At 42.3% G+C, this 17,346-nt stretch overlaps 2 protein-coding genes across 5 annotated transcripts in view; one reads left to right on the top strand and one right to left on the bottom strand.

Annotated features, from left to right (window-relative positions):
- IDUA (alpha-L-iduronidase) overlaps positions 1-17,346 on the top strand; it is a 205,583-nt gene that overhangs the window by 38,055 nt on the left and 150,182 nt on the right. The gene's annotated exons all lie outside the window — the stretch shown is intronic.
- Positions 1-17,346, bottom strand: part of SLC26A1 (solute carrier family 26 member 1) — a 51,329-nt gene that overhangs the window by 14,556 nt on the left and 19,427 nt on the right. The window contains exons 3-4 of one of the 4 annotated variants that reach the window (XM_040324341.1): positions 13,754-13,890; positions 953-1,082 (exon numbers count right to left, since the gene is read on the bottom strand). The exons of 1 other annotated variant lie outside the window; for it this stretch is intronic. The gene's annotated coding sequence lies outside the window, so the exon portion shown is untranslated. The remainder of the gene's footprint in view (positions 1-952; positions 1,083-13,753; positions 13,891-17,346) is intronic. 2 more of the 4 variants (XM_040324323.1, XM_040324331.1) reach the window with 2 other exon arrangements.

Raw genomic sequence — 17,346 nt, 5'->3', positions numbered from 1 at the left:
GCATAGAAGGAATAGAAAAAAAGTGGTAGAATAGGGGTGTAGAACAGAGAAATAAAATGGATAAGGAGAGGGAGGAGGGTGGGGGGGGGGTCTGCAGGGCGAGGTGGCAGAGAACTACTAGAGTGAAAGGAGCCCTTTGTCGAATCTAGAAGGGTGGTTATGAGCCACCCAGGGCTGCCAAACCCTGAGGAACTTATCATGGGTGTCTGATAACTTATCTACCAGATGTGCGCCATGGTGCCCTCTTGAGAACACCCTCGGAAACATAAAGGGGAATAGGATGGAATTAAGCTGGCCAATCTGGCTGGGGTATAATACCATCAATAAATTACTTCATAAGCATTTTCCAAGAAGAGTTCATTCCTGGCTGGAGCATTTGGACAAATAGTTTATAACATTTCAAGCTTAAACAAATACTCCTGTCACAAGTACTTTGTATTAACATATTTATATCTGTGTCTACTTCTGCATCCAGCACGCATGCTTGAACATCTCTGCCCACGCTAGGAACACTCTTTCATTACAAGAAATATTCAGTTAATCAGAGGAAAGCAGCATGATTCCCTAAAAGCGAGTAATTGTGTACCAAGCCACTCTTGACATTGGCAGGTGGTGGGCTTTTGGCAGGAGTCTGAAATACCTGCCAGATTTACCTTTTTAAGCCTTGGCTTTGGCAGGTAAAACATAAGGTTTACTGCTAGCAGCTTTAGCCTGAGGCAGTATTTACATGTGAAAAAAACAATAGGATGGTTTTACCCAAGTCAATTGATGGATCGACTTGGGTACAATCAGCCAGCCCATAGATGGATCAAATCTCCCTGCTGAACCAGCTGAATTCCAATCTATGTATGAGTGGCTTTAGGGTGTCTCCAACCTAAATGGAGGAGCAACCGAGACACTTTGGAAAGCAGCATTGGAAATCTGGGGAGAGGATAGTGTAACGAACGCTTACAGGACAATTAGGTCTCTTGCACACGATACTGATGCCTGACTAGACATGTGTGTTCCCGTTCATAACAAATGGATTTTCGTACAAATTTGTTAGTATTCGTACATTCGGATCAATTCGAACATCCGAAAAGCTGAAAGAACCAAAATACGAAAATTACGAATAAGCAAAATAACGAACAAGCGAAAATACGAACGTATGATTGGACAATCTTATTAAAATACGAAACACCGAAAAAGCAAAAGAACGAAAATGACGAACGATTTTCATTCCGTATTTTAAATCTTTTGTCTGTTCGTATTTTCATTCGTATGTTCGTATTTTCATTTGTGTGTTTTGTAAATCCGTTTCTTTGTCTGTTCATAAATTTGTGTACTTGTATCGTTCTTTCGAATGGGCACTGGGCATGTAGTTAGTGAGTGATGTATCTTACTTAATATCTTAGCCAATCAGCTTATCTATTTTGTGCTAAGTCACATTGTACAGTGTAAAGCCTTGTACACACGATCGGACATCAAACAAACTTTTCTGTGGATTTTTGTCTGAAGGGAGTTGGCCAGACTTTTGAAACCAAAAAAGTTTGTCCGATAGAGTGTACACACGGTCGGATTTTTTGGAAAACGCTCATTTTGAAGTTTGTTGGCAAAAAGTCCGACCGTGTGTACGGGGCTTAAGAGAAAGTATATCTTAATATGGATTAGCCGCGTGTTGCTATGTATTTACGAAAGTACAAAATTACGAATCCATTAAACGAAAATTATTATGTAACAAAATTACGAATTTCGAATCAACGAAAATAAATTCGACAGAATTACGAATCATTCAGTATAAACGAAAATAAAACTGTTACGAAAATACGGACAGGGTCCGAATAGGAAAACTTCAGTCTTATGAATCTACGGGAAGTGAAACGAAACAAAAAAATACGAAATTTTTTGTTGTGCACATGTCTATGCCTGACCATCTGCATTTTTGGACGTAATTTTAGGCGTTTGTTTTGTGAAAATTTGCGGGTATATATGAACATTTGCACGCACAATAAATTCCCTGGGGAAATTCATGTGTGTATTTGCATGCATTTGCGCGTATTTTTGCACATAACGTCACAAAATATGGACCGGGAACAATTTTTTTTTACATTGATTTCCCCCCCTTAATAATACGCAGCAAAGCAGGTAAAAAAAAAAAAAAGATTGCTTAGTAAAAGCAGAACATATTAAACACATTACACATTGTTATCCACACAGTTAACCCCTTGATTCCCCCTAGATGTTAACCCCTTCCCAGCCAGTGTCATTAGTACAGTGACAGTGTATAGTATTAGCACTGATCACTGTATTAGTGTCACTATTAATGTCAGTGTTAGTTTACCGCCTAACCAGCATCAACTAGCGTCAGATTGCCAGCCACACTATCGCAGACCCACTATAAGTTGCTGATCACCACCATAACTAGTATAAAAAAAAGACAGTATATACAGTTGTATTCAAAATTATTCAACCCCCACTGAAATTGATTGTTTGCCAAGTTTGACATTGATTTTGATCATCCTGTCATCCTGCTTACAATTAAATCAAAGAGGCACGTGTAGGTCAGACAAATATAACATAACATGTATAATGAAATAACCACAAATGTCTTTTCTGTGCTCACATCATTATCAGTTTTATTCAACCCCCAATTGACATTCAATCTTAGTACTTAGTACAACATCCTTTTACAGTTATAACAGCTTTTAAACTTGAAGCATAGCTTGACACAAGTGTCTTGCAGCGATCTATGGGTATCTTCGCCCATTCGTCATGGGCAAAAGCCTCCAGTTCAGTCACATTCTTAGGCTTGCGCACTGCAACTGCTTACTTTAAGTCCCACCAGAGGTTCTCAATCGGATTTAAGTCTGGTGACTGCGATGGCCACTCCAAAATGTTCCAGCCTTTAATCTGCAACCATGCTCTAGTGGACTTGGAGGTATGCTTGGGATCATTGTCCTGTTGAAAGGTCCAACGTCTCCCAAGCCTCAGGTTTGTGACGGACTGCATCACATTGTTATCCACTATCTCCTGGTACTGAAGAGAATTCATGGTACCTTGCACACGCTGAAGCTTCCCTGTACCTGCTGAAGCAAAACAGCCCCAAAGCATGATTGACCCCCCTGCCATGCTTCACAGTAGGCAAGGTGTTCTTTTCATCATAGGCCTTGTTCTTCCTCCTCCAAACATAGCGTTGATCCATGGGCCCAAACACTTCTAATTTTGTTTCATCAGTCCACAGAACACAATATCAAAACTTCTGTGGTTTGTCCACATGATTTTTGCATACTGCAGTCGACTCTTCTTATTCTTTGGAGACAGCAAGGGGGTGCGCTTGGGAGTTCTGGCATGGAGGCCTTCATTACGCAGTGTGCGCCGTATTGTGTGAGCAGAAACTTCAGTACCCACATCTGACAAATCTTTTGTCAGTTCCTCAGCAGTCACAAGGGGACTTTTCTCCACTCTACGCTTCAGGTAGCGCTCAGCAGTCGGTCAGCATCTTCTTTCTGCCACGACCAGGTAGCGTTTCTACAGTGCCCTTTGGCTTGAATTTGCAAATGATGCTTCCTATGGTGTCTCTTGGTATGTTTAACATCTTTGCAATCTTCTTATAGCCATTGCCATTCCTGTGAAGAGTAATCACCTCTTCTCTTGTCTTCCCGGACCATTCTCTTGACTTCACCATGTTTGTAACCACACCAGTAAATGTCTAGAAGGAGCTGAGTATCACAGTCATTTTAAAGCTGCCTGATTGGTGCTTATTAGGCTTTATTGCTGCTCCCTGACATCCACAGGTGTTTTCAATACCTGATTGAAAACACTTCAATGAACCTCTGTTCTTCAGAGCGGTAGTCTTTAAGGGGTTGAATAATTGTGTAAATGAAGAATTCACAAAATAAACATTTACTACTGTATTACAAAACCAATTGATGTAATTTTAGTTGCATATGGTTCTTTAAGAAGTCCTTGTAGGATTTCATTCTGAATACAATTACAAATGTACACTAAATTCCCTAAAACCCTTTACAGCATTGGGGGGTTGAATAATTTTGAACACAACTGTATACCATAGTTTTTAGACACTGTGGGCCGGATTCAGATAGGAGATACGACGGCGTATCTCCTGATACGCCATCGTATCTCCAAGGCCGGCCGGTCGTATCTATGCGACTGATTCATAGAATCAGTTACGCATAGATATGCCTAAGATCCGACAGGTGTAAGTGACTTACACCGTCGGATCTTAGGCTGCAATTACGCGTCAAATATGCTAATGAGCATTTACGCCGATTCAGAAACGAACGCTCGCCCGTCGCTTTTTTTTTCTTCGCTTGCGTTCGGCTTTTTCCGGCGTATACTTACCCCTGCTATGTGAGGCGTATCCTATGTTAAGTATGGCCGTCGTTCCCGCACCGAGTTTTGAATTTTTAAGTCGTTTGCGTAAGTCGATTCAGAATACGGCCGGACGCAAATTACGCTCACGCCGAAACCAATGACGTCCTAGCGACGTCATTTGGAGCAATGCACACTGGGAAATTTAGCCGGCGGCGCATGTGCAGTTAAATCGGCACGGGGACGCGCCTGATTTAAATAGTACACTCCCCCTAGCCGCGGAATTTGAATTCCGCCAGGGAATTTACGATACGCCGCCGCAAGTTTTGAGGTAAGTGCTTTCTGAATTAAGCACTCGCCTCAAAAACTTGCGGCGGCGGATCGTAAATCAGATAGGATACGCGGATCTAAAGATCCGCTAACCTATCTGAATCCAGCCCTGTAACTTTTATGCAAACCAAATATACGCTTATTGTGATTTTTTACCAAAGTTATATAGCAGAATACATTTCGGCCTAAGTTTATTTAAAAAAAATAAAAAAAAAATATTTGGATATGTCTAGCAGAAAGTCAAAAAATATTGTGTAAGCCAGGAGGCTGATGATCTTTTTGTTTGGTAAACCCCTGCGAGGGAAACTCATTGATTTCTGGAACTATGTTGGACGTTCTTTTAATAAGAGTTGGCAAGAAAAGCCCTTAAGGAAAAAAGAGTCCTTCAAGCTACCAATTGAAACAAGTTTCAAGTATGTTTTAATATATATAGAGTAGGAAATACAGTATTTAAAAAACACATTCAGGTTTTGGCTACCTATGCCCCAATTGGTAAATTGTAATTCCTGTCCAGGAGGAACACATCAAGGTGTGAGGGGAAAGCACCTCTTTGACACTGGCACCCATAAGATTGTGTTCAAGACTAGTTAACCACCTGGTGTTTATTCAGTTAGCTAACCCCAGTCCCGCCAGGCAATCTCCCTTTTTTCTTTAAGCTGGGCTAATTTCCTGGGGCATTGTTGAGCAGCAAGTTCCTAATTCCAGAGACCTTGGTGCCTTTTATTTCTAGGAACATTCCTAGTGTTCCCCATATTTCTAAGTGAAGAAGATTCCTACTAGTGATCTTGACTAGAGTTGAGCGGACACCTGGATGTTCGGGTTCAACGGGTTCGACCGAACTTTGGAAAAAAGTCCGGGTTCGGGACCTGAACTTGACCCGAACTTGACCCCGAACCCCATTGAAGTCAATGTGGACCCGAACTTTTGAGTACTAAAATGTTTTTAAAAAAGTAATGGAAAGGGCTAGAGGGCTGCAAATGGCAGCAACATGTTGGTAAGAGCATGGCAAGTACTCTTCAAATAAATGTGGCACGGGAAATAACTTAAAATAACATAAAAATTAAAAGAAAAAAAATTAATCTTGACCTAGGAGGACGAGGAAAAACTGCAAAATATATTTTTTTGAACTAAATGGGTGTTTTTTGAATAGCACAATAGAATAACACTGGATAAATTGTTTATCTCACACGTACAGATATGGAGGAAACACTGCAAACACTGCAAACATTTTTTTTCCCTAAATGGATGTTTTTTGAATAGCACAATAGAAGAAAAGTATCTAAAGGGTGTATCTCACAGGAACATATGCAGTGCTGGTGTAATTTGATTTCTGAAGCAGGACTGACTCCTATATATTTCTCTCCCTATAAGCAAAAGCAGGAACCTTTCCCTAAAGTATCTTGCAGAGTATCTCACAGGAACATATGCAGTACTGGTGTAATTTGATTTCTGAAGCAGGACAGTCTGACTCCTATCGAATTCTCTCCCTCAGAGCAGCAGCAGCAGCAGCCTTTCCCTACCCTATCTAAAGCAGAGTGACGTGCTGTGCTATGTGCCTCTAGCTTATATAGAGGCTGGGTCACATGCTGGGTCACATGCAGCACTGGCCAATCACAGCCATGCCATTAGTAGGCATGGCTGTGATGGCTTCTAGGTCACACGAGTAAAACAAATGGTGATTGGCTGCCCTGCAGTGCGCCATTACATTGCCGAACACCGGACCTGAACCCGAACTTACAGCAAATTGTTTGGGTTCGGGTCCGGGTACCAAAAACCCAAAAGTCCGGAACGAACCCGAACTTTACAGTTCGGGTTCGCTCAACCCTAATCTTGACTTCCTGAGAAGACGCCCAGTGTTTCCTAGTTTGGAATATTACTAGTCACCCCAAGACTCCTAGTCTCCTACTTTCTATAAAACATCTAGTGACCCTGCGATTCTTTCTGTTCCTGTATCAGACCCTCCTTGTTCCCAGTGACTGTTTCCAAACTTCCCCCATTGCGTTTTGTTATGGTCAAAGGTCATGCTCAGAGACCAGAGACCAGTAGCTATAGCAGTAGAGCGGCTCCCACCAACTAACAAGATGAGTACAGAAGCAGGAAATCCTGGAGGTGACACAAAGGCTCACTCAAGGTGCAGTGTCCAAGGACTAATTCACCAATAGTGAAGATGGGTTTTGCTGCATGTTGGTACCAGGCTGCGGTCCTCAGGATTGCCCCACCAGGAGGTGAGCAAGCCAGGCATCAGTAGCAAATATAGAAGGGAGCAGAAACCTAGTCAATAAACAAGCCAAAGGTCGGTAACAAGTGGTGGCAGGTTGGGATCAAATTGAAGCGTAGTCGAGGAACAAGCCAAAGTTGGACAACGAATGGAGATAAGGAAAATTGCAGGTTTGCAAAGAAGCAAGATATCGACTGGAGTGAGCACAATAATCTGGCAAACAGGAAATGCAGTGACATAGCTTAAATCAGGAAGTTCATGTGAGGAGCAAAGCATTCAAGGTTCATCAAACAGGAGACAAAGCATGATTGTCCTAAGTCTAATGCCGCGTACACACGGTAATTTTTTGGGTTGTAAAAAACTAAGTTTTTCAGCCTCTAGAAAAAAACAAAGTTTTTTTTTTAACTTCATCATTAAAACGACGTTGCCTACACACGATAATGAAAAAAAATGCTCTAGCAAAGCGTGGTGACGTACAACACGTACAACGGCACTATAAAGGGGAAGTTCCATGCGGATGACGCCACCCTTGGGGCTGCTTTTGCTGATTTCGTGTTAGTAAAAGACGATTTGCGCTTTTCTGTCTGTTAAAGCGTGATGAATGCGCTTACTCCATTACGAACGGTAGTTTTACCAGAACGAGCGCTCCCATCTCATAACTTGCTTCTGAGCATGCGCAGGTTTTTCACGTCGTTAAAGCACACACACTCACATTTTTTACAACCCGAAAAACGACATAGTTTAAAACGTCACGAAAAAAATAAAGCATGTTCAAATTTTTTTTTGTTGTTTTTCAGAACCCGAAAAATGGTCTCAAGCCCACACACAAACGTTTTAAATGACATTTTTAAAAAACTTTGTTTTTTACAACCCACAAAATGATTGTGTGTCTACGCGGCATTAAGGTTTAAACCTCATATTATATGGTTTTGGCAAAAATTAAAACAAAAATCTGCATAAAATCGAATAGAGTATATGGGGCTTAAGTGATCAGACTGTGGGGCTTTCCAGCATCTCTTTCCAGCACAGAGGTTGCAGGTTCAGATCTGGAGCCTGACAGCCTTCCATTGTGATCTCCATACACCAAATGTCTTCCAGCCTATCTCCGGTAACTGCTTGCAAACTTTATCCTTGCACCTGGTATGTCTACTGGTATGTCCTAGTGCCCCTGTTGCCTTTGTGTGCCGTTGCAAGCTTATAGCCATCCTGCACATCCATGATCTCCTGTGAGTTTAAAGAGGAGTTCCAACCAAAAATTGAACTTCCGCTTTAAGTGCAGGTGACCCCCTGACATGCCACATTTGGCATGTCCTTTTTTGGGGGTGTAGGGAGTTGATACCCCATTCTCAGAGGCACCCAGCTCCCACTTCCTTCCCTGGCGCCTCAGTGCCGGAAGGAAGATCACTTCTCCCCCCTCCCTCTCTGCAATCTTCTGGGACACGTCACAGGTTCCAGAAGATTGCCCGGCCATTCTAAGTGCGGCTCATGCATGCGCAGTGTGTGTCCCCGGCTGTGAAGCCACAGTCGAGCGCCCACAGTTAAAATGCCGGCACGGCGAAGAGGAGCGGGGCTTTGTATGCCCCCATCGGTGGAAACTGGAACGGGTGAGTGTCTGATAATTAAAAGTCAGCAGCTACACTTTTTGTAGCTGCTGACTTTTAAATAGGTGGAACTCCGCTTTAAGTTCACCTTTGTTAGCATCACCTGTGTCTGAGGTCTGATTCAGTATCTTCTTTTGTATTTCTTGTTTGTTTCCTGATCTTTGTCCCAGTGCACTGCCTGCAACCAATATTTCCTGTTTGTCTCTTTGTATTGCTCGCTCCTCGTAGTCCTGTCTGTCCCTGTGCACTACTACCCATTCAGAGTGTCTGTGTGTTTGTGTGCACATCTGCTAGCCTGAGCTGTACTAACTCCTGACTAGGGTTGCCAACCTCCAGCAGCATTTTTTAATGACAAAACATTGAAAATTTACTGATGAATTACATTTTTACTGACAACTTGAAAAATGACAGAACTTCTATTGAAAACTAAGACAATCAATATCTAGCAGTATAAACACGATATGCAAACACTGACAATGCCCATAACAAATAATTTGCCTGATTTACACTTAAAAAGTCAACACAGCATGAAAAATTATCTGTGCGCTCTACAAGCACGCAGCCATCCAATGTGCAGGCATCACACAGTGTCTACAATCCCAACCATATGTGACAGTCCCATCTGTTCTAGCTAAATGTTCTAACCCTTCCACATTCTATCAATAAAAGAAAAACATTTTCGCTTCAGATATAGCCAGTAGGTAAGTCATATTCAAATATCACAAGTAGTGGTAGGCTGCTTGGGCTGGGGAAACTTCTAGCCACTGTCTATTTATGTCATGCTAGTTAATTTTTATTTTATTTTTATAAATCTTTGGTTATTACAAAAATATCAGTTCATCAGTCTGTTTCTTAGCAATGTATCTATCTTAGCAAAACTGACTGGAATTGTGTGATTTCAGTGGTAATTACATCATCAGAAAATACATTTCCTTTATGTTCTTATTTTTTGTGAAAACCTTCTGCTGTTTCTTTCACAAATTGCAGCTAGAAGCAGAATCTGATTGCATACAAATTGCATGTATTATTTACTGATTAGACATTCAAAAATCATGATCATACCGATCTTTCTCTGTTTAGTTCTTCAACTTAACAAATGTTTCACATTTTCCAAATCAGATCTTCATAAATGCTTCCTATGTATTTGCAAATTGTTTGTTTTTGTATTCTAGCAAAAAAAGGAGGGCACACAAATAGACTTCATTGTACTTATATATATTTTTTATAATTTAGACCAGTGGTTCTCAAACCTGTCTTCAAATACCCCCAACAGGCCATGTTTTGAGAATTACTCTTATGCCCTGTACACACGATCGGATATCTGATGGAATCTAATCTGATGGATTTTTTCATCAGATATCCAATGAAGCTGACTTTCATCAGTCTTGCCTACACACCATCGGTCAAAAATCTGTTTGTGTCAGAACGCGGTGACGTACACCACGTACGACGGCACTATAAAGGGGAAGTCAAATCCAACGGCGCCACCCTTTGGGCTGCCTTTGATTGATTAATTGATTGATTTAGTGGATTTATAATGCGCCAAATACTGACCCGTCAGGGCAGTGTCTAAGCGCAGAAAACATAACTGTAAATAGATAAATCAAGTCAGGGAGGGAAAGAAATAGAAGGAAAAGACAAAAGGAAAGCAAAAAAAACAAAAACAAACCAAAAAACAGATCACCAAGGAACAACAGGGAGAACTAACATGACTCAGCCTGCTTTTCCCTCAAAAAAACAAGTTTTTAGCCTTTTACGAAAGGCCATAATAGAGGGGAGAGACCGAATGGAAACAGGGAGACTATTCCATAGAGCCGTTGCTCTCACAGAAAAGCGTCTGCCCCCAAAGGTAAGCAAACGGGCAGATGGGCAAGTGACAAGACCAGCTGTTAGTGATCTGAGTCCTCGTGCAGGGGTATATCGCGTTATCAAGGAATTCAGATATTGCGGGCCCGTCCCATGATAAGCGCGATAGGCGAGACAAAGAGCCTTAAACTCAACGCGATCTACCACAGTGAGCCAGTGCAGTGATCGCAGGGTAGGGGTAATATGCTCCCGCCTATTTAGGCCGGAGATTAGTCTAGCGGCCTGGTTCTGGACGAGCTGGATTTTCCTCAGCCACTTTAGAGGCATACCCAAATACACAATGTTGTTCAAGTCAATCCGGGAGTTGACGAGAGATTGAACCAAGACTTTCCGGTGGTACTGAGAAAACAGATTTTTGACCTTTCTCAGACACCTGATGTAATACAGTGCGTTACGGATACATTGATTGACTTGGGGTATCCAATTCAGATTACAGTCAAAAATTTTCCCCAGGACGCGGACTTGATTCACTGGAACAGGACACGGCCCAAGGCCATTTTCCCAGAAAGACAGCTATACGATCAATACGTCCAGAGATGAGAATTTCTGTCTTTTTAGCATTTAGACTAAGGGAATTGTGATCCATCCACCGTTTTATGTCTAATATACAGGAAGCAAGCTGCAGACCAGGAGCAGGGTTGGATAGGCTGTCGACGACCAACTGGACATCGTCTGCATACAACCGATTAAACACTGCATGGGTGTCCAGCAGACTCGCAAGCGGCCGAAGATACACATTAAACAGCCATGGCGACAGGGCCGAGCCCTGAGGCACCCCACAACTCAGGGTGCTGATGGCAGATAGGAAAGGACCGGTTTTAACCTGAAAGGTCCTGTGGGTGAGAAAGTCGGAAAGCCAGTGTGAAGCAGAGCCGGTAATGTGAAACTCGTCCTGAAGCCTGGCAATCAACATAGCGTGGTCCACAGTGTCAAAGGCCGCGGAGAGGTCAAGGAGCACCAAGGCAGCCGCTCCCCCCGCGTCCCTGACTCCGAGCAGCTTCTCTCTGGTAGAAAGGACCGTGAGCTCAATCCCACGGCCTGGACGGAAACCGCACTGCGAGTCGTGAAACAGACCTGTTGTCTCCGAGTACGATTGAAGTTGGAGAAAAATTTCGTATTCCACCAGTTTGGCCAGGAAACCTATAGCAGAAATGGGTCTGTAGTTAGAAAGACAGCCAGGGTCCAAGTTGGGCTTTTTTAAAATTGGTGTAATAATAGCATGTTTCCAGCGGGCCGGAAACACGCCATGAGTTAGGGAAAGATTGACAAGTATCAGGAGGTCATTCACAACCAGCTCTGCATTCTTCTTCAAGAGCCAGGCTGGACAGATGTCACCATGGAAGTAGGAGGCCTTATTTTTTGCCATAGATTTTAGAAGATGTTCCCGGCTGACCTTACTAAAGGACGACAGGGAATTAGGCGCTGAAGAATTTGGTTTGGGGGGGCAAGTGATTGATTTCTGTGAATCAGTCCCTGAGAGTGACAGGGGGTCGGTCGAGGGTTGGGGATATTCCAAGGGAGTTAGTTGTCCTATGCCTAAGCGTATGTCGGCTACTTTAGTAACGAAAGTATTAAGTAAATTATCGCACAGAGCTTGCGAATGAGGTATATTCACCTGGCTCTGCGTATGGGAGAATAAGGTTTTAACTATTTTAAAAAGTGCCGAAGCACTATTGTCGGCGTTATCAATAAGATCGCTATAATGGGACCTTTTTTGCCGTTTTAAGGCCTGTGTATAAGCTCGGCATTGAATTCTATACTGCCTCTTGTCAGCCGAGTTTTTGGTCTTATACCAATGGCGTTGCTGATTTCGTGTTACCGCGTGTTAGTAAAAGTTTGGTGAGAGCCGATTTGGGCTTTTCAGTCTCCGTGCTTTTCAGTCTCCGTGCTTTTCAGTCTCCGTGCTTTTCAGTCTGTTACAGCGTGACGAATGTGCTATCTCCATTAAAAACGCTAGTTTTACCAGAACGAGCGGTCCCGTCTCCTAATCATGCATTTTGCAGACCATTCATTAAATGCATGCTGTGACATTGAGCCTGTGGTACCTCACAGAGTTCGGTCTGCTTCATGCAGCAAAGCAAATTTTGTGATTGGAAGAGGGACGGTCACATGGCTTTAACAGATTATGTTACTGGACCCTTCTTTTGCCTAAAGTGGAACTAAAATCAGGTTTTCAAAATATCGTTTTTTACAATAATTGTGCCTCTTCTTCCTGCCAGCAATGTTTCTAATAATTTAATACTGAGTCGCACAGTGTATATTCTCAGCCTGCCTTAAGAATTGTGCATGCACAAGAGTTGCATCATGCTCAGTCAGTTATTGAAGATGGTCAAAGACCCCAAATCTAGAAGAAGACCTGACAAACAAATAAGCAGCAGCGAAAGAGTGAACGGGGAAATTTCAGCTGTCATGTCGCTGGGGTGGTTCGTCTGGTAGGTAAGTGTACAGTAATGTGCAAATATAATAATACATTACGCTTGTACATTATGGCTTATCCCCACCCGCTCATGCATTAAAGCCCCGTAAACCTGATCAGAATACCATACAAAAAATACTGCTTTCTAAGCGATCATACGATAATCTGATCGTTAGCACACAGCTGTCGTCCTAAGTTTTTCGAAGGGATAAACACAAAACATTTTCTCGTACGATACCAGATCATAATATTTTCATTTAATCAGTACAGTTTTAGTCTGAAAATACAATACAAATACCCTACAACACATTACATCACTTCCACATTTTTATTCTGTCTGAATTTTCATGCTTTAGTAACCTATTAGTTTTCGATATGGAGATTAGCATCCAAAAAAAAAAACCAGAAGATCATTCGTCCGATAATCTCATTGTGTGAACTAGGCTTTAAAATAATTATTGTAGAAATTACTCTTGCCAGTCAAGATGGTGCTGGACGCATTGCTGTAACAAGTAGATAACCATGTAGTTCCACGAGAGAGAACAATACATCAAACAGCTTAGGCCAGGTGGTTTAGAAAGGCCAGTAATAGGGGTTTTCAGTGTGCCAACCAACTCACTATAAAAAGCTGGGTTCCCAACAGACAAGTCTTAGAGTGTATTGACGTATATAGGGAAATCTCACAGTGTGTTTGTAGAGAGAGAGTTGCTGCTATACGAAGCTGTATAGTGCAACATTACAGTGAACTATTGTAAGTGTGGTGGGCTAAATACTATTGTGTGCCTCCCCTGTGTTCACAGTGCAGAGACCCTACAGTCCTTTTCTATTTTGTGTGTGTCAGTAACAACTGCTGTTTAGCTTTTGTACCAAAAAACTCAGTGGAAGCAGCACTTCAATCATACTGGACAGAACTAAAAGGCCTGCACTGCTCCTCCTCCTTGCTGGTCATTGTCAGTCACTTTCCACTTTAAGGATAGGAAGGAAGGTCTCCAATGTGTTTCAGAGGCTTACCTTATGCCACATGAAGCGGGGAAGGAGGGTTGGCATGTAGGATCGTGCATAGGCTTGAACCTCACCATAAGTCTCTTAACATCCACTCATGATTTCCAGCAGCATCTTTTACTAGGAAGGTGTCTCTTCCACAGCTGCTGGAGTGGAAGAAACAAAATATCCTGTAATTACTAGACTTGTGCCCAACGGAAAATTTAGTTTAGTTTCGTTTTCATTCATAAAATACATAATTTTGTTCTGTTAAATTCGTTATGTTAAGTTAATTCATTTTCGGATAATTCATTATTTCTGTAGAGTGTCGATATTCGTTATAGCGAATCGATTTGTTTTGTATGTATATGGATTTGATTCGATATTTATGTATGTATATATATTCATGATAATGATTCATAATTTGGAAAGTTGTTTGTTTATTGATTCCATTAACACACACAATGACAATATCTCCTCCTATGCTCTAATACAATACAACACCCTTCCCACGCAGTTCTCAGGAATACACTTTGCCAGTAATCCAACATCTAGCACAAAATGAATCATCTGATTGGACTGTACGGTTCACACAGGAGCAGCTTCAAAGTCGTCGGACTCTGAAGCCTCCCCGTCTTGCAAATGACTTCTGTATAGCCCCAAGGTTGTACAGGAACCTCGCTCCTATTAGATCAGTTTCATTGCAATGCATGGAGTGCGACTTGTCAGGCGGCCCCTGTGTGAACCAGCACTAAGATTTACTCTGAGACAACCTTTTGTTTCATTAGACTTTTAACGAATGCAAAATTCGGCTGAATTTCAATTCGTTGCAAAATGAATTGCACATGTTTGGTAATTACCCCCATACCCAGCATCTCAGTACCAGCTTGGCAAAACTGGTAGCGTTGCAGCTGCTTCCGTTTCAGGTTGTGGAGGTGGCCTCATTCATCAAGTTTTTCTTCTGTGCTACAACTCAGTGTCAGTTATCCAGCCATCATTATTTTTCACAGAAGGCCATCTTTGCCCTCCACCAGTATGTGGAAGATAATTTATCTGTGACACTGAACTACTCTATCCAAATGATCATAGGCACCTGAGACCTGCTGGGGAGCAGACCATCTTAAACCATCCTGGAGGGGATCTAACCGTGTGAGAGAATTGTCCAAACTCGAGACCCAATGGATATATTCCGTCGACACTTTGGCCCCTAAGGGGTTAAATGTCGACCTCGACATTAACTGTTTCATCAGTGACTATTAATAACCCCCACCTTCATCTACCTCATGTTTACAGTATGCTGAATGTAAATATATTTATTCCTTTAAACATCTATTTGATGATTCACTCAACCTTAGCCTCCAACTTTTCATAGATACAGTATATATATCGATTTAATCATTTATTTATTTTTCCTCCTAATCAAGACTATTTAATAATAATACATTTTATTTTATTGAAGTGCATATTTTATATATAATCCTCTGATTAATATCATTGTTTTTATAGTTTAAAAAAAAAACATTATGCGTTTAATTAATTTAATTTATTTTATTCTTACTTAACTACCGGATTTTCCGGCGTATAAGACGACTTTCTGGATGCAAAAAAATTCATCCAAAGTCGGGGGTCATCTTATACGCCGGTGACAGTCTCCATGCTGCTGCGGGCGTCCATGATTTGAAAGCCGCGCCTTCTTCTCAGCGTGTCCTGTGAAAGGCGGAACACAAATCTTCCCAGCAGTGCCTCTGTTCTGTGTTCCGCCTATCACGGATGCCTTCTCATCCTCGGACGAGAGGACATCCGTGATAGGCGGAACACAGAACAGAGGCGCTGCTGGGAAGATTTGTGTTCCGCCTATCACAGGACACACTGAGAAGAAGGCGCGGCTTTCAAATCATGGACGCTCGCAGCAGACGGAGACTGTCACCGACCTGGAAGCCAGAACCTGCAAAACGTGAGTGATGGCACTGTGGGGGCAAGTGATGGCACAGTGGGGGCAAGTGATGGCACAGTGGGGGCAAGTGATGGCACAGTGGGGGCATGTAATGTAATGGCACAGTGGTGGCATGTAATGGCACAGTGGGGGCATGTAATGTAATGGCACAGTGGGGCATGTAATGTAATGGCACAGTGAGATTTGAAAAAAGCCTGTTTCTGTCAGCTGTTGTTTCTGTCAGCGGTTGTTCCGGCTACCCCTCAGCTTCCAGAAAGACTAGTAGGAAGGGGGTAGTCTTATACGGCGAGTATATCCCAAAACCAAATTTTTTCCTGGAAAATTAGGGGGTCGTCTTATACGCCCAGTCGTCTTATACGCCGGCAAATACGGTATATGGAAAATAGCTTCAGTTATTCCCTATAGTTCGTAATATTTACGGATACATGCTCGGTTGACTTTGACCCCAGAAGCAATTTATACAGACAGTAGTCTATTACTCCAGCTAATATTAATTTGACTGCCGGGATTGGAAGTGTCTCATTGGTGTTCTTCCCCATCCTGAGCGAGTATGTGCAATTAGGATCGCGATGTGCTGTCTGTTATTATCCCCATCTCTGTGCTGAACGAGCCTGCCCTGTTCAGGGATGGACCAATTGGACCACTTCTATGTGTCTTCAGCGTCCAATGGTCATAGAGGAGGGCTGATATAACATGCACGTCCACGCCGAGTAGCCACGTTCTCTGTTGAAGTCAATCGAGTGACAAAACCGGTTTAGGGCCGGACTACTAAGGCGATTCGTAAACCGGAAGTGACGAGTGCGCTCCACCGTTGGTTTACTCAGACCAGGAAGGAGTTCGAGCGCTGTGGCAACAACACGCAAGCTTCTGGGGACTTGGTTACCATTTGGAGACACTCTAACTTTATACGCTCATCAACTTTATACTGACGGTACGTGCATTTGGAGCAGGGGTTTGCTTAATGTGCTAAAGGGGTACTCTTTTATCTATTAAAAACGGGATTACACTATGTTGGTGCCTTCTTGTCTTTATATATGCGTATGGAGTATTAACCCATGCTGACCCTGGCAGTGCTGACGAATGTTCCAGTGACAGTTACCTCTTAAGGCTCATTTTTATTGGCCTTCTGGTGAGTTTGTACCCCGAAGGGGGGTGTGCCTCACTTGTGGTGAAGATTGGGAGCAGGTGTAGGATCCATCACATACCTATTGTTAAAGCACCCATCACTGTTGAATATCTTTGTTGCATCGTCATCACGCAAATGCTTTAATGCAGTTAGGCATTTAACCAACTTAAACAAGCGCTGTTTTATCATTTGGACTTTTTAGTTTCAGTTGATATATTTTAATATCTATGCGCTCTACGAGTTTTTGACTTTTGGACTTTAGATAGCTGCTTTCATTGCCATATCCTTTTGAAAAAATAGTGTTACTGGCTGCTTTATTGTGTTCATCCATCCTTCTGACAAATTGTCCGCTCAGAGACATCCTGTTTTTTTGGCGCTGAGACATGCATCTAGGCCATTTTTGCACCTTCTGGACACAAATATAACATAACTTACAAAATTCCTGCTAAATGTAAAAGATAAAACTGTATTCAGTTAATAAAAAGTTCTGTGTGTACATGAGGTTTGGGGGCTTATTCACAGCCTGTACAGTGTGAATCAGTG

The sequence above is a fragment of the Rana temporaria genome, chromosome 1 (genome assembly GCF_905171775.1).
Source record: "Rana temporaria chromosome 1, aRanTem1.1, whole genome shotgun sequence".
NCBI lineage: Eukaryota > Metazoa > Chordata > Amphibia > Anura > Ranidae > Rana > Rana temporaria.
This window is presented reverse-complemented; position numbering and strand designations above follow the sequence as displayed.